The sequence below is a fragment of the Dermacentor albipictus genome, chromosome 2 (assembly GCF_038994185.2).
Source record: "Dermacentor albipictus isolate Rhodes 1998 colony chromosome 2, USDA_Dalb.pri_finalv2, whole genome shotgun sequence".
Classification (NCBI taxonomy): Eukaryota; Metazoa; Arthropoda; class Arachnida; order Ixodida; family Ixodidae; genus Dermacentor; species Dermacentor albipictus.
Genome location: NC_091822.1, coordinates 12,132,004 through 12,157,133, shown reverse-complemented (window position 1 = coordinate 12,157,133; position 25,130 = coordinate 12,132,004). Strand labels below are relative to the sequence as shown.

Below are 25,130 nucleotides of genomic sequence, written 5' to 3'. Positions count from 1 at the left end.
TTCGCGCGGTCACATGTTTTATCAGGTTTTTAGGTGAGTGACTATTAGAGATTTTAGTGTTGACGCAGACGCTGTAGTTAGACGCCTTTTTCATGTTTTACCTTGCCTTTACTACTTCAAGCATGAGCCAACTATGCCAAGCAAGAGTTTTACTTGGGCAATAGGTGGATCGTAGTTGCTGTTGACCATTTGACACACTTCACCGAAGCTGCTGCTTTACCAAGTTCTACAGCGCGGGATGTATCCCCTTTCATCCTGCATCCCTTCGTCCTTCGACACGGCGCACCTCGAGAACTCCTCAGTGATAGAAGTCGTACCTTCCTCTCCGAATTCGCCGAAGGTTTGCTTTCGGAATGGCACATGATTCATCAGACAAGCACGGCATGCCATCGCGAGACTAACGGGATCACAGAGATATTTAACCGCACACTTGGTGATATGCTCTCGATGTACGTGGCACCTGATAATGGCAACTGGGACCGCATCCTTCCATTCATCACGTTCGCGTACAGCACCGCGATCCAGGCTACTGCGAGAACTTCACCCTTCGTCCTTCTGTGTGGCCCCGAGTCTACGCATACTATCGACACGCTTCTTGCACACCGTCCAAACACCTCCGAGTGTCTCCCTGCGTTACACGTCACCCGACAAGCCGAAGAATGCCGGCAGCGCACGCGCACTTTTACAGCAGAGCAACAGGAGCACCAGAAAGGCAACCCCACCGACTCGCTTCCAAACACCACATATGCTCCAGGCTCTCTTGTGTGGCCGTCTGTCCCTTTTCAAACGCCGGGGCTTTCCTCAAAACTTGCCCCAAATTCGAAGGGTCTTGCCGAGTTTGGGAGCGAACATGCACGGTGAATTTTCTCATTGAGCCACTGCCACCACCTGACTACTTCCGCCGGCGCGGACGTGACATTGTCCACGCCTCGCATCCCAGGCTCTACCACAACCCTCTGCCTCCCGATTCTTAAATTGCCAGAATGGCTCTTTTTATGCGGGGGGAGATTGTGAAGGAGAAGACGCGTCTTGCTGTGCAGCCGCGTCGCCAACGCGCGGCTCGTTTCTGGCGTCTTTTTGGACGGTGCTTCGGGCTGCCTCACCGTTCCCGGTTTGGGGTGCCCTTTGCATAAGGAGCCGTTAATGAACATCTTCTCGATGCTGATTGAAAAGATAAAGGCAACCCGGAGCGCTTCAGCTTTCGATCGATGTACGTGATGTTCTGTGAGTTGAGTCAAAATAACAATTGATCTAAATGCTACTCACACTTTTTAAGTTCGTCGGCGCATTCGTGTTTCACAAAGCAACAAGCGTGTTTGCAAGAACCGAACTTGCAGTCAATCAGTGATGGCAAACCCTGACCTATGAGGTGATTTTCTTTTTTTTTTCGCTCGGCTAGTAATGAGGGACTCCGAAAGCAAAATATTGCTTAAACATTCGGGGCACACTAGATGGGAAGTTATGGGCCAAACCAGTCATCTCGGTAATCTTGACTTCTGCAGGCTATCACGGCTACGGTGGAGAGCTCACTGTCAGCTCTACACCGTTTCAGACACCAGCTCTACATGCTTTTCTCAAGGCCGGTAAGGAGCTTGGCTACGAGGTCAATGACCACAACGGAGCTCGGCAAACAGGTGAGTCACGAGAAAGGAAGTGTTTTCCAATATTGCCTTGTTTTCTTTATTCTATTTGCATGAATCAGGGGTGCTATGATGTAAAGTTATTCGAAATTTCTCTATTCCAATACTGCAATCAGCCCTCCACGATTGGTCAAAATATTTTCAAGCCACCGCCCACTGCGGCGGTCTGTCACGCGACATCACGAAAATCACGAAAGAACGAAAGAAAAATAACTTCTCATTCTACGCCTTTTTCGCCATTGGCGAAAAAGGCGTCCTTTAATCAATTGCTATTCCTCAAAGTTTCTCGGGCTGCGCCGACTTTGCCTGCATGTCACGCGACGTCACAAAACCCCGAGAACTCACCGCCTCAAAGTGACCTGTACGCGTTAAAGGCACATTAATATGCCGAACAAAACTGAACATTTTTCTGAACAGTCGCAGACTGTGTTGTTCCGAAAGGAATAAAAGATGACTGCCCACCCATTGCTGTGGCACTGGCTACTCGGAGGTGCCGGAGAGCGTGGATTTATTTGCCTATAATAAAAGATATCGCGTGGCAGTATAACGTTATGGAGACCTTTCGGCACCTATACGGCATTAATCTAACAACTCTGCTTTGCTGAGTATCCGTTTTAGCGACACTTTCCACCTTCTGTTGCACGGCGCCGCGATTTTCGACTAGTCACAGCAAGCGAAGTAAGGAGAAGCGGACCAATCGCACACGCCGCCACCACCCACCACATCCGGTTATCTACTTTCACTTTGCTGGCTTGGCCCCGTCGAACTCTCTCCACTTGAGCATGCTCCCTCTTCGCTATTCGCTTGATATTCACTTTGAAAGCAAAATAAAGAGACGTCCCATGAACGGGAAATGCATTTGAGTCGCCTTTTCAAAGAACGCTGCGGGTTACCACCCGATGCTTGCGTCGGTGGTTACGTAATTTGATGTCAGGAGGTTGAAATCAAAACAGATTGGAATGGTTTTACATTATAGGGCCCCAGAACTCTTACAAAATGAATAAATCTCGGAATAACTTCAATAATGTACTAACAATTATATTTGCCACAGTTGTAAATCTTTACAGTTCACAATCAGTTGAATAATGTCAAGGCCAAGAGCTACTAGACAGGTGTTTTTTTATTGATGTGGCAAAAGAGCTTTCGAACATGATGTGGCGCTGTGGGTACTGTGATAAATAAATAAGTAAAAAAATCACTCTGAGAAATTATTTAGAGCTTGCCCCGATAAAGAAACGATTGTGTCTCGTGTTTACTGAAATGAGCACGGTTTTCTTCATTAGGCGAGGATATATATATTCATTTATTCACATCAAATTGCGAAAAAGAAAACCCCTCAAACTTCGTAAAGTAGCGCCACGCTTTCAAGAATGCCGCCACCTCCTGGCGCGCTCTGTCCGAGGCCGCGTGCCTATTGGCCTAATGGCATCACGTGGGCACTCGCGCCGGCTTCGTTTGTTTACAGTCGCGCTTCAGTGCCATTTTCGCTTGCGAAGCGTGTACAGGTTGACGAGGAGCGCATGTGGGCGCCGATGCTATTCGGTGTTGTTTGTTTTGCGAATGCCTTGCACTAAGTTTTGTGGCAAGAGCTACGTCGCGTCACGGCATCTTCGATCACCATAACCTGCTTCGTATGCCAAAATAGTTTCAGAAAAGAGAAGCTTTTCTCGATACCTTCCGGTAAGCGCTACGGGTTAAGAAAGATTCATCCAATTGGCAGGGACAGCTTCAGACCAACATTCTCCACACGAGTGCACGAGGTAGTTGCGAGTCTCTCATAGTACAGTCCTACGCGACGTGTACTTTGTTCATATAAGCAGTACGTGGTCGTATCTGGTGCGCTTAATCGTATTGTGCACCAGCAAGCTTGAATTCACGGGCACCGGAGGTGCGTGCGAAAATGTGATTATGAAAGCTTTAGGAGTCACCGCATTCCTTTTGACAAAATTTGAGACTCCAGTGTGAAAACTCATCTTAGGAAAGCGGCTCTGCATTTTCTAGTTACTAACTAGCCTTGTTTGTTCGTGTTCGTCATTGGCGGTCGCCCGGTGGATTTGCGATACAAAGAAAAAGTGTGTGTGCTCTCCCGAAACCGCGTTCGTCGCCGAAGGACAGCATGCACGCGATGCAAATATGAAAATACGTCTTTGAGACGCATGTCTTAATTCAGGTCAGCTTTAAAGTCTGGGTAGGTTAAGATGGGGCGGGTGGAGCACTCGCGAAGAAAACGTATGGTCGCCCGCTCGTTCACTGGCTGGTTTAGGTGTCGTTCGCTCATTCAGCTATTTTGTTTGTTTGTTCAGCTATTACCTCGTTTGATCACTATGTCTCTGAGACACACGCAAGGCGACAGCAAATGGTGCCTCAATGAATGGTGACTGCATCATTTCACTTACCGCAATTACGGCCGCGTCGTAGCGCGGCAATATATTTGATAAGACGCACGGGTTTATAACTGCTACCGTACAATAACAACAAAGGAAATACGAAATAACAAACTAAGCAAAGCACTTCAGTATCTGCTCGTCCGGTAAGAATAGGGTCATGGTGTCTTACAACACTGTAAGCAGAAACATCTAGGCGAACAATTACACTGACGCATTCTTATGTTTTCAGGTTCAGTTGAATTTGTAACTACCCACCGTGGTTGCTCAGTGGCTATGGTGTTGGGCTACTGAGCACGAGGTCACGGGATCGAATCCCGGCCACGGCGGCCGCATTTCGATGGGGGGGCGAAATGCGAAAACACCCGTGTTCTTAGTTAGGTGCACGTTAAAGAACCTCAGGTGGTCAAAATTTCCGGAGTCCTCCACTACGGCGTGCCTCATAATCGGAAAGTGGTTTTGGCACGTAAAACCCCATAATGTAATGAATTTGTAACAGTGACCAAATTCAGACTTTGAAATGCACAACTGAGGCTACGTCATACTTTGAAACAGTCTGGAGAGCACTCGTTAGTCACAGTTTTATGTAATTGTGCATAACAGGAATTGCGATCAGCTATTTCTTTTTCGCATTTGAATTTATGCTGATGCAAAATTAACATGACGGGTGACACATGCAAACACAATGTTTGATAAAACTTCAATAACCAAGGTTAAATTGCCTTGGACATGCTTGCTGGCGTTTTGATAGGTGGATCTATCTTTGTCAGAGACGGGTGACATTCCAAACATGACAAGGCCGTCTCTGACAAACATAGGTCCACCTATCAAAACGCCGTTGAGCCTGTCTGTTCGTCAACTTTTATCCCGCTATTTATGGTTATGGCGATGCTCTTGTAATGATGTCCGATAGCTCCTACAGCAGTATAGCCAAGTGATACATTTTATCTGTCAAAACCTTTAGGTTTTGGAGAAAAAGCCACAGGCACTTCCGTCACTACTTTGCCAGTGTTGTTTGCTCGCCAACCCGCCACTTCTTCGCAGGCTTCATGGCTAACCAGTTCACCGTGCGGGGTAAAGAGCGCTGGTCGACGTCGAAGGCGTTTGTGTTGCCCATCTCGGGCAAGAAGGGACGCAAAAACCTCCACGTGTCGATCTTCTCCAAGGTCACAAAGGTCAGCGACAGCCATTCGTTATTTTGGTGGCACACGAAAATAATTTATCGTTTCACGAAAAGCATGCTAGCACTCTTAGGCGTTCCGCCAACCCGTTCGAGTTTGTTTGAGAGGAAAATTCACATTCTGCACTGAGGAGCACTAGGACAGAAGCGAAGGAGCATGGCGGTCGCCACCGCCGTGCTCTCCCATTTGCACGGCCCAGACTACCGGTCCCGCTTGCCCACGTGCTGTTTGTTGGGGGTTGCATGGCCGTGGAGGGTGTGGAGGCAACATGCGACAGTGATCAGAAAAGGCTGGTGATTTCATGCATGCTCTCTATACCGCGCACCAAATGTTGAAGGTCGCGTGATGATGTCCGCGCTGCTCGTTCACCTGAGCGCATACGCCGCCCGTGCGCTGTCCTTCGAGGTCACCTGGTCCATGGGTTGCAGGGCCATACAGGAAAGAAAACACCAAGAGGGATGTACGTGACCAATGTGCTAGGAGGGAGTATGACGTAAGGCATCAAGCTTGCCCACGGCAATATCCTCTGACACGATTGTCTCCTTGCTGTTGCTTAGGGAGCCATGGCGAATGCGCGCATCACGCCTTGAATCATGGGGACCGTACGCGGTTGGTTCGTGGTGCGTTGAGTGCCGCTGGTCGCTGGAGCTTTCTCCCGCACGGGCCGCTCGCTTTCTGCTCGCCAGCTTTGAAGCGTGCTTGGCTTCGATACCCAGAAACATTGCAATGGCAACCCAGCAGCTCCACATCGTCTGCACCATGGAGGCTATAGCAATACTAGATGCAGGCTTCTCTGCACTGTTCGGTAGCCAGCAGAGGCCAGGCTTGCAAAGAACAAGTACGTAATAAGGATGAAATCACAACAACGACAGCAACAACGCATCGTGCAGTGCTGCTGTATTTCCACGTTTAGGGCAGCGTTCTCTACACGAGAATGCGTAATAGTTTTCTGCCACTGTCTAAAGAAAGGGCGCAAACCCTCGACTTGTTCTTTGCTTATCTTAACTGAAATAGCTGCCTCTAGTTACTATTCTGGATTAAATTTAACACAGTTGAACAGTCAGCTATAAAATATAATGAATAAATTCTCTTGTTCTTATCTGTGTTATTTTATTTTCTTGTGCCATCCTTTTAGAGCCTTTCTGTCCCCTCTCCACGGCATGCAGCATGTTGGCGAATACTTTAATGCCTAAAAGCCGCTTTGAATTTATGTATGTGCAGACAGGCTGTATGCCTCTATCCGTTTCCCAGGTCGTTGTACTATTATATGGTTTTACAGCGAAGCTGTCTATGGCTAAGCTCCGGAAAAATCGTGGCGGCGAACAGAAAACGCCTTGTGGCAAATCCAACTTTCTCGCGAATCCTCTGTAGCTCCCAATCTAATATAGGTACCTTGGAAAAAAAGTCATAGTGAATTTGGCCGCTAAGACGACTCTAGCATTACGTCTAGTTTCATTTACTTTTCATCATTACGTGGTTCACAGTGAAGTCGTAAATATTGTGGCATTCCCGTCTGCTGTCAATACATGGGCTTCTACAGGAGGGAAACGGACAGCCCCGTGTTTTTCCGCTAAGCTAAAGCTATAAACATCCCACGTTTCATTCAGTTAATTTACTGTCAAGTATGCTCAATCGCAAATTACAAGCAAGCGTGTTTTATTTCGTGCTTTGGTCTGCGCCCCGGTCAACGCATATCGTCGCTCGCGTCGAGGCTCGGTTTAACGGCCACCTGCGTCTCAACTTCGCTCCGTCGGCAACAACAGTGGCGTTGTAGAAGCCGGTAGCTCTGCGTACGTATGACGTAGTGCGTGACGCAGTGCGTGCCTGATAAGGAGACCAAGGGAAATACGATTTCGCTGCACCGTTCGCTATGGGAAGGCCACGCGTGATCCGTGCGCCTGAAGAATTTCAGGCCGGCAAAAACGTATACGAACACAATTGGTACCACCATAGCAGCTTCGCTGGTCAACCACCTTCACTGGGTCGAATGGCTTCTCAATTTGTTTTTCGATTGCATGTTACTGTTATCCGCTGCATTGACTAGCAGGTTACGATGGTAACCAACCTAGACCGTCACCAAAATCAATACCTAAAGGAGGAATAAATGAACGTAGAATATAATTAGAATGTAAATGATGGCATTGCTGTTCATAACTTTCACGTGACGCCGTGTACCAAGCTTATCACTGTGCCAGTGCCCGAGCATGGCGGCTACGAGGACACCAGTGCGAGCCGTTTATACTACAATGGGGCTTCTTGCTCTCATAACACCTAAAGATCTAGAGATGACCACGTGGTCATGTACAACCTCTAACCGTCCGCGATAACAGCTGTTTGAGTTTCAGGCACGTCTCTCTCACCCTTATTGCTGAGAACAAACAGCTGCGCTGAGCATGCATCACCAAATCTGATAAGATCAATGCGTCTTCTTTATCTGTCTTAAAGTCCCTACTGTTTACGCTGCCTGTGTACGTGTCCACTGCGGCGCAGATCCTGTTCGACGGAATGCGAGCGGTGGGCGTCACCTTCAAGAAGAACCAGCGCAAGCACACTGTTCGCGCAGCCAAGGAAATTATCATATCTGCAGGGTCATCAACTCACCCAAGCTGCTCATGCTGTCGGGCGTTGGACCAAAGAAGCACCTCGAAGAGATGAACGTGCGTTTACTCCTTCTGTGACTTTATTGCACAGCACATGTTCACCTGTGAAGGATATAGCAAAGGTTGTTTTGATTTCGATTATCTCGCGCGTGTCATTTGAAAATACTTAAAAGGCTGGTTATCGTGGCCCAGCACTATTCAAGGAGCACATCTCTCCGTACGGTGAATTTCTGTTTCAAAAATCCGCGATCTCACATAAAGGCCGCTTATGCAGGTTGATGGGGGTTGGCCGCGTTGGACTACAAATTTTTTAAAGCAGTTTTTTGTTTATTCTTTATTTTCGACAATTGTTTCCATCCACTACATAGAATTGCCCGTGGGTCAAGACAAAAGGAGGTTACTGGGTTCTTGCCAAATGCAAATAGAGTTTTGGTGGTTCTTTAACGTGGGGACGTAAATCTAAGTATACGAGGATTTTTAAATTTCGCACCTACCGTAAAGCAGCTGCCACGGCCGGATCCGTGACCTCCGGCTTAGCAGCAAAACACCGTATATTGTATAACTTCATTGCCAATCCCGCTCTATTTAGAGTTGTCCTAATGAGGGGTCATTTTTGCTGATACTGCGACACATCTCGCTCCTTTACAACGTATCGCCGAGCTAAACATCACGAAATGAACTGTACTTGAAGATAAACTTGGGCTAGTTGGTGGTGATTCAAGTTTCAGAAATTAACAGCGCAAAACAGACGAGGACGAAGGAAAAGAACACGACACTGGCGCTTCAGTTGTGGCTCAGCGCCAGTGTCGTGTTCTTCTTTTCGTTCGCCCTCGTCAATTTTGCGCTCTTAATTTCCTAAACATCCCGGTTCAACATCCCGACGTATGCAAGCCACTTCCTTCAGTCCTTTCGGTATGTTGTCTAGTTGCCCCTTGTACTACAACCATTCCACGAACATCAGCGGACGCACCCTGGCTGCTGTTCTAGAGGAAAAAAATATTTGTTTAAACTCGTCCACTACGATGGCGTCTCTGGCAGCGTCTGTTCAGCACATATGCGCCTGTTTTCACGCTGAATCAGGCACGCACCAAGGGGGGGGCGCCCCCCCCCCCCCGGAAATTAAGCGGCATACCTCCTCCCCCCCAAGTCCCCCCTGCCCGTCCAGGCCACCACTCTTCACACACATTCCTAAAGCGCCGACAAATCAATCTAGTCGATGGGCAACATTTTGCTGCCTTTTACAGCGAAACTGTATATGACTAACCTTCCGTAGTTTTTTTTTTTCGGTGTCCGTCAAGAGAACAGAATCATTATGTGGGCCGATTTCGGTGATAGTGCAGAAAGGGTGCAAACTCAATGGCACGTACACCTGTGGGTTTGGGAACCTCTCCCTTAGCTGTTTGTCGGGCACAAGTTCGCCCAATGTAAAGTGATTACAGTACCGTCACTCAACTGTGCTTTACAGTTCTGGTGGAGGTGCGGGGTATGATTTCAAGCCCCTCTCGAGTCATAGAAAGGAGCCCGGACTCACGGCGACTCGAACCCATTGAGTTGACTCCTGTTCACCAACGCAGCAGTCGTCGTCTACGTGGTGAGCCGCTGCCGCCACCCGAAAGAAGTTTTAATGAAGTCTGATGCATGGCGCACTCCTGACCGAATACCTCTCTGCAACCACTGCGGTGTGGCTGGCCACCTGTACAGAATGTTCCACTATCGCCAGGCTTCGTGGTTTTCCGGTTAACCCACCTTGCCCTCGAAATGGTGAGCGTCCAGTTGAAATCGAAGAGTACCTGTCAACTCGTCAAAGCTCCTCATACGCCTATCAGCAACGCCAACCTCGATCAACCGTGCCGTTGAGGCATCAGCCACCGAGCTCCACGTCCGTCATGAAGCTCCCCAAGACGCCGTTCACAGAGCCCGCGTAGGGAAAACTAGAGTCAGCGGCCTCGGGAGGTAAGGCCGCTGACTCTAGTTTGATTCTAGAAAGAGAAGAACCTCCATCGATGATTCCGGACGACAATGAGGGACTCAGAAACCAGTGCCGTAAGAGCGACGTTGCCTCCGATGTACGTGTGTTTATTGACGGTTACGAAGTGAACGCGTTAGTGGATACAGGTGCAGATTTTACTCGGTAATAAGTAGCGAGTGCGCCAGGAAACTGATGAAAGTGTAGACTCCTTGGAAAGGGCCTCAAGTTCGCACCACAGGAAGACACCTGATCGACCTGACGGGCAAGTGCACGGCTAGAATAGGAATACGAGGCTTTATGTACGTCGTTAGCTTTATCGTGCTTTCCGAATGCTCAATAGACTTGATTATTGACATGGCTTTCTTGCAGGATAATGGCGCTGTAATCAACTTGCGGAAATCATGTGTTTCCTTTTCAACAAAACACGCTGTCGCAGTATTCTACACTGAAGAAAAATTCGATGCTCTTTACATTGCCGATGACGACTTGATGCTTCGTCCGAGATCCAGCGTCCGTCACAGTAAGATGCGACGCGTTCAGTGACTACGAAGGAATTGCAGGCAGCAACACCAGTCTCCTACTCGAAAAAGGGATCTGCATGGCAAGAGGGATTGTCCAGCTGCGTGGCGGATGTGCCAACGTTTTCCTCAATAATTTTGGAAATGAGGTGCACCATGTCGCGAAGGGAATTGTTATTGCCAGCCTTAATAAGTTCGTCCAAGGTACAGATCTCAGCATTCCAGGGACTTCACCAACGAATTTCCAAGACGTGGATTCTGTCCTCTCAGCCATCGACATCGAACCAGGTCTATCGCCCAGACAGAAGGAGCAAATAGAGACCCTCGCAAGGGACTTCACCGAATGTTTTGCAATGTCATCCAAAGTCCGGCGCACATCTATTGCCAAACATCGGATAATTGTCGACGAATCAGGAAAGCCTATTTCCCAGCGTCCCTACCGAGTGTCACCAAAAGAGAGAGAAGCCATCCGATCGGAAGTCAAGTTAAGGAAATGCTAGAAGACGATGTAATTCAGCCGTCGGCAAGTCCGCAGGCCTCGCCTGTGGTACTTGTAAAGAAAAAGGACCAGACTTTGCGCTTCTTCATTGATTACCGAAAGCTGAACGCCGTCACAAAGCGGGATGTGTAGCCACTTCCAAGAATCGATGACACTCTAGATAAACTACTAGATGCCAAATTCTTTTCCTCCCTGGACTTCAAAAGCTGCGACTGGCAGATAGAAGTGGACGAACGAGATCGCGAAAAAGACGGCGTTTATGACGCCAGGCGGACTGTACGAGTTCAAAGTGCTTCCATTCGGCCTTTGTTCCGCGCTTGCCACATTTCAGCGGATGATGGACACTGTGCTCACCGGTCTGAAATGGCAGACCTGTCTCGTTTATGTTGACGATGTCGCGATTTTTTCTACCACTTTCGAGCAGCACGTAGAATGACTGCAGGCTGTGATGAAACTTATTAGATCAGCAGGTCGGACGATAAAACCCCAGAAATGTCATTTCGGCTTTCCCGAGCTTCTTTGCCTCGGCCATGTTGTCAGTTCAGAAGGCATTGGCCCGGAGCCTGAGAAGAATGCGGCAGTGAAAAAATTTCTGAAACCAACCAACAAAAGGGCTGCAGGTGATTCTTAAGACTTTGCGCCAACTACAGACGCTTCGTCAAAATTTTTGTCAAGGATCGCCGAACCACTAACGCGGTTAACTAAAGAAGACACGCCTTTCATCTGGTTGATTGAGCGGGAGAATGCTTTCAATGAGCTCCGAAATCGTCTTCAGCACCATCCAGTTCTTGCTCATTTTGACGAGAAAGCTGAAACTGATATCTCATATTTGCACAAACGCAAGCAATTTAGGCCTCGATGCCGCCCTCATTCAGTGGCAAAATGGAGAGGAATGAGTCATTACGTAGCTAGTCGAACGCTTTACAAGACTGAGGTGAACTACTCAGTAACAGAAAAAGAATGCCTCGTGGTGATATGGGCCATCAGCAAGCTTAGACCGTACTTATATGGCCGACCATTCCGAGCTACCAGCAACCATCATTCGTTGGGCTGGCTGGCGAATCTCAAAGACCCATCTGGACGGCTGTAAAGATGGGCTGCAGGAATACGATTTAACGGTCGTATACAAGTCCGGTCACAAACACAGTGATGCTGATTGCTTGTCACGTGCACCGATTGAATACAGGGAATCAACGGTTAGGGAAAAAATGGACAGGGTTGCCTGTTCCTAGGAGATGTGACAACATCGCAAATGGCTCAGCATCAGCGATCTGACACGGAGTTACGCCTGATCATTGGCTACCTAGAAGGACACCCTGTCGACAATCCACGAGCTTTCGTCCGCAGCTTGTCGTCGTTCGTCCTGAGAAATAATGTCCTGTACAAAAGAAATTTTGAACATACTGCGGAGACACTTCTGCTCGTCGTACCTTCAAAATTACGACTCGAGATATTGGAAGCATGCCACGACGATCCATCAGCAGGACATTTAGGAGTGAGCAGAACACTCGCGCTCATCCGTATTAAGTATTACTGGCCAAAGTTATTCTATGTTATTCTATGTTAATTCTATGCAACACTACGTAAGAATCTGCCGGGTCCGCCAAAGACATAAAATACTACCATTCAAGCCAGCAGGTCTCCTAAAACCGATACATCCACCGGAAACTCCATTCACACAAGTGGGAATGGACTTACTTGGCCCCCTTTCCCACATCATGATCAGGAAAGCGTTGGATCGTAATTACAACTGACTACCTAACTCGATATGCCGAAACAGGGTCTTTTGTCAAGAGAACGACCAGTGAGGTAGCTGATTTTTTTTGTCACTAATATAGCACTACGGCATGGCGCTCCTAACGTTCTCGTCACCGACCGAAGAACCATATTTACAGCCCATTTTACACAGTCCATTATGAAATTGACACACAACAGTCACCGAAAAACCACCCCATATCATCCGCAGACAAATGGACTAACTGAACGACTCAACAGAACGCTGACTGATATGTTGTCAATATACGTAGACATGGAGCACCGAACATGGGACAGGATACTACCGTACGCAACGTTCGCGTATTGGCCTCGAGCTCCACCACTGGAAAAGCTGGCGCCACCGTCGGCGTGACGTGCTAGGAGGGATCACGTGGGCATAGCGGCCGCGTCGGCTGCTTCGGGCGCGCCGAAGCGAGCTGAAAACGAGTCTAAATTCCCTCGTACGCTGCGGTTTTCATTTAGTGGCGAAATTTACCCGCTTCGAGTGTCTCCTTTACAACGCTTGAAAGCACTACAATAGGTAGTGGCTGCTTTTGAAGGCGCGCGACATGGTAGGCTACTGCTCGGTGCCGCAGGGCCGTAACGGAGGCCGGTGTCAGCCTTATTCACACGTACCCGCAGGACAAGAAGCTGCGTGAAGCTTGGCTCGCGAAACATAAAACCGGCAAACAGTCATCGGCTACAACTCGGGTATGCAGCAAGCACAGACACGAGGAAGATTTCTGCTACGGCGCCCGGTCTGCGATGTTCTGAAAACACGCACTGAGACGCACGCCCGAGTCCGCTGCCCGACTAATGTCATGACGGTTTGGTCTATGAACTTGTCGATACTATAGATACTGGCAAGTTCAGTGGAGTGGAAAGGCAGCGGTAAGAAGCACATTTAAACAAAGCATGGCATATGGTCATGTTTATGTTATGAATTAATGCACTGGATTACAAAAAAGGAGCAGCGGGAAATTGCACGCTGAGAACGCCGATGAACATACAGTGCGACGCAACTCGCGAAATAGTATCGAAAGGTCAAAGAATTTAGAAGAAAAAAAAAGATTGAATCGTCGCGACGGCACAGGCGTCGAAGTCTCTACAATGAAATTATTTTTGAACAGCTTTGATAGCGCCCACGGAACAACGGTTGCTTGTATACTGTCAAATGCTCATATTCTGCGGCCTAAAGCTCATGGCACGGTGCGAAAACGCGCACTCGGAGAAAGCGAAACAGTGCGCGGACAAGCATGCAGACGCGCAGTCGGTCGCTGCGAATCTGCGCGATCGCTGCATTGGGGCTTCGTTCTGTTACGCTCCATTTAGTTATACAAACACTATAAGAACATATTTCACATGGTTTACTCTCAGCGTTTATCTACCTTTCATGCAAGAAGCCGGTTCGGGAGACTCCATCGCGGCGACCGAGCGCAGTGGCGTTCACTGTACGTATTCGGTAAAGAGATAGCGGCTGTAAACGATTGTGTGCTTTCAGTTTGCTCACGATTATTATTTAGACAGTAATTAGAAACTTCTCTTGTTTAGAAAGTACTTACAGAAATGTCCGGGAGAGCTCGCGCGTGGTGTTTTCAGTGAGCGCTGACAGCAAAACCTATGAGGAGCGCGCCACGTGATCCCTCATACTACGCCAGCGAGGCGCTTCCGATAGAGGGCGACTCCGTAACTCCTCGCCGCCAATAATATGGCTGTGCAAGAGACGACTCAAATGACACCTTTCTAACTCGTTTTTGGCCAGACCGTCACCACAACTTTATATGCAATGCTACCTGTAGATGAGACCTCCGAAAATGACAATAACGTCAGCGACTTCACGCAAAGAGCTGAAGAAGCACGGCAGCTGGCGCGACACCGAATTCAGGAGCAACAGCAAACCGACGCGGACCGATACAAGTTGCGACGAAGAGACGGCCAGTATGCGCCTGTAGACAAAGTATGGGTGTGGACTCCCGTATGGATGCGCGGCCTATCCGAGAAGCTTCTTCGTCGTTATTTTGGCCCGTATAAGATAATTCGCCGAATTAGTCCCTTGAAGTCCCTTGAACTACGAAGTTGCTCCAGAAGGTCAAGTAACCTCATCACTACGGCGGCATCGAACAGAAATCGCCCATGTCGTCCGAATGAAACCGTACTACAACAGACAATAACTGTTTCCGCTTACAATCATTGCCAATGGCAGTCTAGAAACCACCGCCTTCTGTATGAGCATCGGGCCGATGCACTCTTGGAAGGGGGACAATGGCACAAGATGATTTCAAATTACGCGCGCCAACCGCTTCCTGCGCCCGTCCATTTTTTTGCTGCTACCTGCGAAAGATAGCGGCAGTGAAGCGGGCAACACGAGCTCGCAAGACACGTGCAATTGGAGCAACATGTCATCAGCGCGGAACACGAGGGAAGAAGAGGTGTAGGACGCTTGCGAAAAGACTGTGGACGTTGTAGTGAGGCTCTCGCTTAGCTGTTTGTCTGGCACAAGTTCGCCCAACGTAAAGTGATTAAAGTGCCGTCACTCAACTGTCCGTCACAATATACAATATGAGTCAGTGTAGTTAAGATGGCTGATCACCAACAACACGCAGCAGAAACCGTCCCGCAATCTTTTTCTTCCTCTTTCTTCGTTCATCCTTCCGTAACAGGACCCCCGGTTGGTGAAGCGCCATCTCGGAGCATGGTAGGCGAAGAACTGCGCGCGAAGTATGGCATCAGCCGCGAAACGTGGACGACGTCAACAGGCGTCGGACTTAAGGATGGATCAAACCTGTATCGGCGAAATCTCGTAATTTACGTCGTTAACTTGACGTAGGACTTCATAAGGCCGTTTGTAGTGAGAGAGAAGCTTCTGGGAAAGGCCAACCCGACGAAATGGTGACCAAAGCAGGTGACCAAGCTCCAGGCGCGAACTAAACATCGCGATTTCACTAGTCATAATGCCATTTCTGTATATGCTGCGAGGCTAATGAACGAGATAGGGCGACTTGACGTGCCATGTGAGCGCGATCAATGACAACACGAGCGTACCCAGTTGCAACACGTGGCACAGAAGGGAGGATGGTGTCAAACGGCAATGTGGGGTCGTGACCATACAAAAGATAAAAGGGCGAATATCTTGTGATGTCATGTCGGGACGAGTTATACGCGAACGTCACGTAGACCGGCGTGGCGTCCCAATCGCAGTGATCATTCGAGACTTACATCGACAGCATTTCTGTGATTGTTCAGTTGAGACGTTCCGTAAAACAGTTCGTTTGTGGGTGGTAGGCGGTGGACAGCTTGTGCTCAGTGGCACAAGAGCGGAGGAGGTCGTCGACAACTCGAGACAAGAACGAGCGGCCGCGGTCTGCAAGTAACAGTCGAGGTGCACCACGGTGGAGAATCACGTCGTGTTGGAGAATATCGGTGACGTCTGTTGCGCAACTAGTCGGCAACGCCTTTGTTATCGTGTAGCAGGTCGCGTAATCACTAGCGACGGCGATCCACTTATTCTCTCTAGTCGCACGTCGTAGGAAAAGGGCCAAGCAGGTCAAGGCCTACGCGAAAGAACAGTTTCGAGGGAACTTCAATTGGATAGAGTCGTCCGACAGGTGGCAGGGGAGGTCTCTTCCGGCGCTGACACAATTCGCGAATTGCGACGTAACGACGCACGGAGCGGTAGAGACACGGCCTGAAGAACCGGCGTCGTGCGCGGTCGTATGTACGCAAAACTGCTAAGTGTCGCGGCGTCGCGGCATTGTGAAGTTTTTGAGAGCGACGGATCGCAGATGACAAGGAAGGACAAGGAACAACTCAGGGCCGTCAGGGTTGATATTGCGGCGGCAGAGAATGCCGTCGTGAAGCACGAACATGCGGCACGTGCCCTCAGTACTGCAACATTGCACCCCGGCGATGATGGAAGGTGAGGATTCATCGCGTTGTTGTTCAGTGCGCGTGTAGGTCATGTCAGTAAAAGCCATCACGCAGGTCACCAGATCATGCGCAGCAGGATCCGGTGACATGCGTGATGCCCAGCGCCCAGCAGCCCAGCGACCAAGCCGTCCTGTCGGGTCCCGGAACGAAGCCAACCATCAGAGTGCGTGGTGGTCTGTAAGAACCGAAAATGTGCGGCCGTTCAAATATGGCCGGAACTTGGCGGCAGCCCAAACTAAAGCCAAGCGCTCCCGCGAGGTGATGGAGTAATTTCTCTCGGCAGGTGACAGCAGGCGGCTGGCGTAAGCTATCACGCACTCGGTACCATTATGTTGTTGGGCGAGAACAGTGCCGATGCCACGGCCGCTTGGACTTTGGTCAGTGCAGATGGATCAAAGTGGGCAAGTATGGGAGGGTTCGTCAAAAACCCGATGAGAGCGGCGAACGCGTGACCTTATTCACGGCCCCATGAGAATGGCGTGTTCTTCTTAAGAAGATCTGTCAAAGGCCGAGCAATGTCGGCGAGGTTTTTGACGAAACAGCGAAAGTAAGAACATAGGCCGACGAAGCAGCGCACGTCATAAACAGAACGTGGCACAGGGAGACTGCGTACGGCGCGAACTTTTTCCGGATCTGGTTGGACCCCGGATGCGTCAACAAGGTGTCCCAACACGGTAATTTGACGGTGCCCGCATTAACACTTCATGGAGTTCAATTAGAGGGTGGCTTTTCGGAAGACCGCAAGAAGGTGAGCGAGTAGGTCAAGGTGGCTGCCGAACGTGGGAGAAAAGCAATAACGTCGTCAAAGTAACAAAGACAGGTGGTCCGTTTGTAGCCTCGCAGAAGAGAGTCCATCATACGTTCAAATGTCGCAGGAATATTGCATAGGCCGGAGCTCATGACTTTAAACTGATATAAACCATCCGGCGTAATAAAGGCCGTCTTGTCGCAGTCCATTTCATCCACTTAAATTTGTCAGTAGCTGGATCGAAGATCAATGGACGAGAAGTATTTAGCTCAGCGCAAGCAGTCCAAGGCGTTATCGATGCGTGGTAGTGGGTAGACATCTTTTCGCGTGATCATGTTTAAGTGGCGATACTCGACACAAAAACGCCAGGTACCATCTTTTTTTTTTCACAAGTGCGACAGGTGAAGCCCAAGGGCTGGCTGTTGGCTCGATGACCCCTTTGCGGAGCATTTTGTCCACTTTTGATTGGATGATTTCACGTTCAGCATGCAATACACGACAGGGACGCCGACGAGTAGGATTCGTGCCTCGAGTGTATATACGGTGGTGAACAACAGATGTTTGGCCTAAAGGCCTGTTGCCGAAACCAAAGATGTCACTGTACGATTCAAGCAGGAGACGTATGTTCGTGGCCTGTGCGGAGGTGAGGTCAGGTGCAATCATTTTCGCGAAGTCATCCGTTAAGGAACAAGATCTGTGAGCTGCAATTGGCGCTAATATACCACTCTCGGCATTCATACTCTATATGTTAAATTCGGAACCACTAGACGCTGGCCAAGAACATGCCGGCCGGAATCACTTGAGGGCACATGCTGAAATTCAGGAGTGGTAGAACGACGTCGTTAGTAGTAACCATGACCAGCGTATGCGGAACAGCAACGTTCTACTTCAAAAGCGCGTCGATTAAGGGGCGAAGAACATATTCACCGCCAGGAACCTGTGGCTGGGCGGTCAAATTGACTTAAGTAACTGCGTCGGGTGACAGACGCACATCGTGAAGCCAGCACAAGTGTGCTGGGGCGCAGTGGCGTAGCCAGAAATTTTGTTCGGGGGGAGCTACGCCACTGGCCCCATATATATATATATATATATATATATATATATATATATATATATATATATATATATATATATATATATATAGGACCAGTGGCGTAGCCAGAAATTTTGTTCGAGGAAGCTTCAGCTCGGGTGCTCCTATTTAAATACATGTAGAAAGGGAATTCATTATACCCTGCAACCACTTCACCAAATTTGAGGAGGTTTGTTCCATTTAAAAGAAAAAGTTGAATTCGAGTGACTACTGGTTTCGAATTTTTCATTTAGATGGTCAATTATTTATTAAAGATTGGCCAAATCGAAAATTTCCAGAAAACGATACTATCAAGTTTAAAACTCCGTGACTCAACAATGAAAAACGATATCACAATTCTTTGAATTGCATCTAATAGTACATCTACAGCGGACAAAATGGATATGTTACACATGAATCTAAAAAAAATGTAGTATTGTGGAAATACGGCTTGTGCAGAACCCTTGTACACAACGCAACCAATTCACGTAAGATACAAATTGACATAGCAAACTTGTACGCTTTGACTGTTATAATAGATGCCGTTTACACAACCACAATGTCTGTTCTTCATGCATAGCTATTAGTTTGTAAACGTCGTGCTACTATTTTTTCAAACTTTCGAATTTTTCAAAATATTTTAAACAAAATTCACGCCCTAAATCGAAGTTGTGTTTCCAACAGAACTAGGATTTAACTTTCTCTCTCAAATGCAACGAATTTCAATAATAGCGATTAGCAGGATTATCTAAGAAAAGCGTTTCTGCGTTTTACAAGTATTTGAATAGGCCGCGTTGGATTGGGCCCGAGCTAAAGCTTCCTCTTAAACAATTTGTCAAGGGAACAAATCCATGAATAATAACTGCATTGTCATTGCCAAAGATGCTGCAAACGAATTCTTGAACGCTACGCACAGTCAAAACAATAAAATATGTATTTTTTCATAAAAGAATGTACTCGTATGTGCCAAAAATTTTGCCCAAAATAACTGATATCAATGCTTCCATATTTTTGTCTATTTAAGTAAAGAAAATATCACACGAACTTTAGAACTATATCAGTTCGAAACCAGGAAAGCAGTGCATGCCACTGATATGAAAAATTAAAAGGCAATGAACTGAACAAGTTGAGGACAAATATGTTAATGAAACTTTGACATTCAAGAACCATGCTTACATTCTTGTATATATGCAATGGCCAGTGAAAAATCTCAATGACGCTGTAATTTGTTTTAATGTATTACGCAGAAGCAGCTGTCACTGGTCGTGTATCGTGAGTAATTGCACCGAAATCATAGTCGCAACAGAGGGCATGCATAAAAAGCAGGAATTCTGCAAGATATACGAGGGCAAGTCAAATGAACGTGATCCAACAACGGGGTACTTTATTTAAAAGTAGTCTTCATGAGAATTTAGACATTTGTCCCACTGACTAACGAGCCGCGTGATTCCCATCTTATAAAACTCCTTGGGTTGGTGTTTCAAAAAGTCTGTATCTGGTTCCCTTGAGCTGTTTTGTCGGTTGCCCCAAAATGTAGAAGTCGCAAGGTGACAGGTCTGAGCTGTATGGCGGATGCTGCAGCGTTTCCCACTTGAACTTTGCCAGTTTTGTATTGACCACATAAGCGACGTGGGGACAGGCATTGTTGTGGAACAAGATGACCCCATTCGTCAATTTTCCACGTTGTTCGTTCTTGATTGCGACACACTGCCGTTCTGGCGTTTCACAATATCGGAAACAATTGATAGCCTCTCAGGATGTAGCAAATTCTATCAGTAATGGACCCTGCCGACCGAAAGAAAAGTACACCTTTCCAGCGGAAATGATGGCCTTTGCGTTCTTTGGGCGTGGTGAATTCGAATGTTTCCACTGTAAGCATTGCCGTCGTGTTTCAGGCTCGTAGTAGTGGCACCAAGGTTCGTCCCCGATCACAATTGCAAACAAGAAGTCGTCATCCTCATTGTGATACCCGATCAGATGAGTCAAGGCAGCGCGAAACTTCTCCGTCTTCTCGCGATGGATCAAAATCTTGGGGATCCATTGCGCACCAAAGAGCCGATAACCGAGAAGCTCATGAATTATGGCGTGAACCGAACCATGACTGATGTTCAGACGGTCTGCCAGTTCATCGATGCTTATCGTCCGTTCTTGTTTCATCAGCTCATGAACCTTTGAAATTGTGTGGGGGCTGAATGCACGACGGTTTTGGCCCGGTCTTGGAATGTGTTTACAACGTCCTTTAAGCCGTTTGCTCCAGCGTTTCACAGTGGTCAATGAAATGCCGTGTTCAACGTAAACGGCAGCCATACGGCGATTAATTTCTGTTTTGGAAACACCTTTAGCTGTCAAAAACTTCGCGACACCGAGCTGTTCAACTTTTGAAGTGTCCATTATGTGACGCAACCATATTCAACCCAGTTTATGAGAGCATTAAAGAACATTTATCTTCACACCTGCGTGTCACTTTTGTAAATGAGACATGTCGTTCTCCTACGCGCATGCCTCGCAGATAATGAACCGAACCATTATTGCGCGGTTAGGGTAGGCGCACTTTCATTTGACTCGCCCTCGTACATTAGAAATGCAAAGATACAATGGGATATACAAACGCGAAAATTGAAGAGTACAAAATTTAATACAAAATTGAATTGAATTGAATTGAATACAAAAAAAAATGAAGAGGCTCAATGTGTCCTCGGCGAGAAAAAGTCAAAGTAGAAAAAATAAGTAAGAACGCAGTTACTTTGGCTGGCTTTAGTGTCTTGACATGGATGTTCTGGCGTAGGTTAAAAAAGTGTTGATATTTTTTTATGTGACATGACGGCACAAATGAACCACCCCAACACATCGTCTCATTGGACCTCGCTGCGTGCTTTGTCAACTCGTCTGCTAGTGTGTTGATTTGGCTTGTCTCGTTGTATGTTCCAATGTAAGACTTTAGAAAAGTCAATGGACCTTTGGCGTCAGATGTTTATAACAACATTAAACCCACAAAGTTCCGCAATTGAAAATTTAAAGCACAACTTCGGAAATGTCAATGCACGTTTCACATCAAGAGCTTATGAGATTTATACCCATAAAGTTTCGCAATTGATATCCATTTGCTCCATAGATTCCGTGGCCTCAGTGAGATGCCGCGGCGAGCCCGCCCACCATCAAAGCGCCCTTGAAACTTTGTGCTCGGATGAAACTGCTTCGCGTTATGTGAATGCCGGTGTATGGGCGTTTCCACGAAATCCAGCCCGAGTTCGCAATCTTCGCGGTTAAATGTCTTTCCAAGCGTCAAAAAGACACTCTAGGCAAAATTCAGAGTGATTTCCAACGCCGGGGGTCGCTTCGATCGGCGGTGCATGGACAGCACGAAAAAATTTCGGGGGGGGCTGAAGCCCCTAAGCCCCCCCCCCCTGGCTACGCCCCTGCTGGGGCGGTGCTCGGAGCATCGGCGAGTTGAGGCAGTTCTAACTGAAGAACGCTGGTCGCGCAGTCGATGAGAGCAGAATGAGTGGATAGAAAGTCCAATCCAAGGATAACGTTATGAGGGAAGACGATCACAGCAAACAGAACAGAAGTAGGGCGGCCGGCGATACTTAAACACGCAGTACACCTTCCAAGAACAACCAGCACGCCACCGCCGGCCAGACGAAGCACTCGGGCAGCAGCTGGGGTGAGGACCTTCTTTAAACGTCTACTTAGCCTAGCGTTCGTCACATGACGTGGGCTCCAGTGTCGACGAGTGCTTGGACAGGTACACCGTCTATTTTAACGTCAATTACACTTGTGAGTTAAAGCCGAATACCTGTTCTGTAGCTTGATCTGGAATTCCTGTATTTTCCTTGTTACCGTTAACTCATTGATCGGCTTCTCATGTACGAGTTTCTTCCGTTCCCTCCTCAAGTCTAGGCTAATTCGAGATCTTACCATCCTATTGTAAGATCTCGCAGCGGTCTTGCAGCACACCTTGCCGAGCACGTCCACATCTTCTATGATGCCAGAGTACGAAGTCTTTTCATTTGTAGTCTCGCCATTCGGGCTCCTCCACGTCCACTTTCGGTTATCCCGCTTGCGGAAGAAGGTATTCATTATCCTCAAATTATTCCGTTCTGCACTCTGCTAATAACTCTCCCCCTGCTATTCCTATAACCTATGCCATACCTTATAACCTTGTCTCCAGCCTACTTCTTGCCTAGCCTGGCATTGAAGTCACCCACCAGTATAGTGCATTTTGTTTTGACTTAACCCAGCGCCGATTCCACGTCTTCATAGAACCTTTCAACTTGCTGGTCATCATGACCGGATGTAGGCGTGTAGAACTGTACGACCTTCCATTTTTACCTCTTGCTAAGTTTCACAACAAGATCTGCCACCCTCTCATTAATGCTATAGAATTCCTGTATGTTACCAGCTATATCCTTAATAATCTAGAATCCAACTCCTAGTTCTCGTCTCTCCGCTATGCCCTGGTATCACAGGGCGTGCCCGCTTTTTACCACTTTATACACTTTATTTGTCTTCCTAACCTCACTGAGGCCTATTACATCCCATGTAATTCCCGCTAATTCCTCCAATAGCACTGCTAGACTCTCCTCGCTAGACAACGTTCTAGCGTTAAATGTTACCAGGTTCAGATTCCAAAGGCGGCCTGTCCGGTCTCCAGAGTTCCTAGCACCCTCTGCTGCGTCACAGATCTGACCACCGCCATGGTCAGTTTCTTCGCAGATGCTGGGGCCTGAGAGCCGGGGTTTGATTGTTGTATTCATATATGAGGTTGTGAGCAAGTACTGCACCAGGGTGGGCCAATCCTGCTCTGATGAGGATTACCAGAAATCGTTTAGTTCAGTCGAAAACTCAGCAGTCATGCAGCCAATACGGAATCAGGGTGTAGACGAGCCGTATGTAAAAATACTGGAAGATATCTATAGCGGCTCCACAGCAACCGTAGTCATCTGTAAAGAAAGCAACAAAACTCCAATAATGAAGGGCGTCAGGCAGGGAGATATGATCTCCCCAATGCTATTGACAGCGTTACTGGAAACATTGGTTGCGCTACTTGACAATCACATGTAAGAAGACAGGACATGCGCCTGTCCTGTCTTCTTACATGTGATTGTCTAGTAGCGCAACCAATGTTTCCAGTAACAATGAACCAACTTGCCCAACAACGCATCCTATTGACAGCGTGTTGACAAGAGGTATTCAGAGACCTGGATTGAGAATTGGGGATAAGAGTTAATGGGGAATACCTTAAAAACTTGCGATTCGCTTATGATATTGCCTAGTATTGCCTTATGATATTGCTTAGTAACTTGGGGGACTAGTTCCAATGCATGCTCACTGACCTGGAGAGGCAAAGTAGAAGGGTGGGTCTAAAAATTAATCTGCAGAAAAATAAAGTAACGTTTACCAGTCTCAGAAGAGAAGAGCAGTTTACGATGGGTATCGAGCACTGGAAGTGGTAAGGGCATCTACTTAGGGCAGGTAGTGACCGCGGATCCGGATCATGAGACTGAAATAACCAAAGAATAAAAATAGGCTGGAGTGCGTTTGGCAGGCATTCTCAGATCATGACCAGCAGGTTGCCATCATCCCTCAAGAGAAAAGTGTAGAACAGCTGTGTCTTACCAGTACACACCTACGCGACAGAAACCAGGAGGCTTACGAAAAGGGGTCTACTTAAATTGAGTACGATGCAACAAGCTATGGAAAGAGGAATGAGGGGGATAACGTCAGGGGGGGGGGAAGAAGAGAGCAGATTGGGTGAGGGAACAAACGCGAGTTCTTGACATCTTATTTGAAATCACGAAAAAGGAATGTGCAAGGGCAGGGCATGTAATGAGGAGGGAAGATAACCGGTGGTCATTCAGGGTTACGGGCTGGATTCCAAGAGAAAGGAAGCGTAGCAGGGGGCGGCAGAAAGGTGCGCGGATGAGAATAAGGTTGCGGGGCAACATGCTCACAATTAGTGCATGACAGGGGTAGTTGGAGAAGTATGGGAGAGGCCCTTGCGCTGCAGTGGGCGTAGTCAGGCTGATTATGATGATGATGATGATGATGATGATGATGATGATGACACTTCTTCTGGGCACAGACAGAGCATTTGCTGCAGTAGTAGGCAATGCAGCGCCACCTCCAAAGGCTGCATTTCTTAGTTTTCCAGAATGGTGCGGCCAAAAGCCACAGGGGTTGAGAGGCGACGTGTTTGCGGTGAACGAGACTGGTGTCTGTGCGGCGATGGTGAGCGACTGTACTACGTGTTTCTAGCAGAGTTGTCGGCGCTGTGGCCGGAACATTGCGGGCATTTCTGTCAAAACGGCTCAGGTTGGCCGGCGTGCGAGGTGTTGAGGGCCACGAGTTGCGACAGTATCGGGCCACATGACCAATGCGGCGACAGTTGAAACATATCGGCTCGTCGTCCACAGTTCCCCGCTCAGTCGGGTTGTGATGACGCGGAGAGAAGCGTTGGGGTGGAGCCAAAATTGTAGAAGGCCGTTCGTTGGCTCTGGGTTTGGCGACACCACAGACAGAACGCAAACCAATGTTTTCAGGTTCCTCGCCTCTATTGCTTTTACGAGGGGAACTGAAAAAGTGGCTAGCATCAGGGCTACGCGAAAAGAAAGCTTCCGGCGCCATCGCATCCAGCTCACGTTGAACGATTCGCACCACGTCCTCTGATGGCGACGTATGCTGCTGTGCGGGTGATCTTCACACGTCGACGCTGCGGCAGTATTGGGAAGTCTGGCGAAGGGCTGCAAGACGCGTCGGCTTACGGCCTGCTCCAATTGTCGGCACTCTTTGATGTTAGCATCAACTGTAGAGAAACTTTTGCACATGAGCAGACTA

General features: G+C 48.1%; 1 pseudogene; it reads left to right on the top strand.

The window, feature by feature from the left end:
• LOC135908837 (glucose dehydrogenase [FAD, quinone]-like) overlaps nt 1-25,130 on the top strand; it is a 161,673-nt pseudogene that overhangs the window by 79,306 nt on the left and 57,237 nt on the right.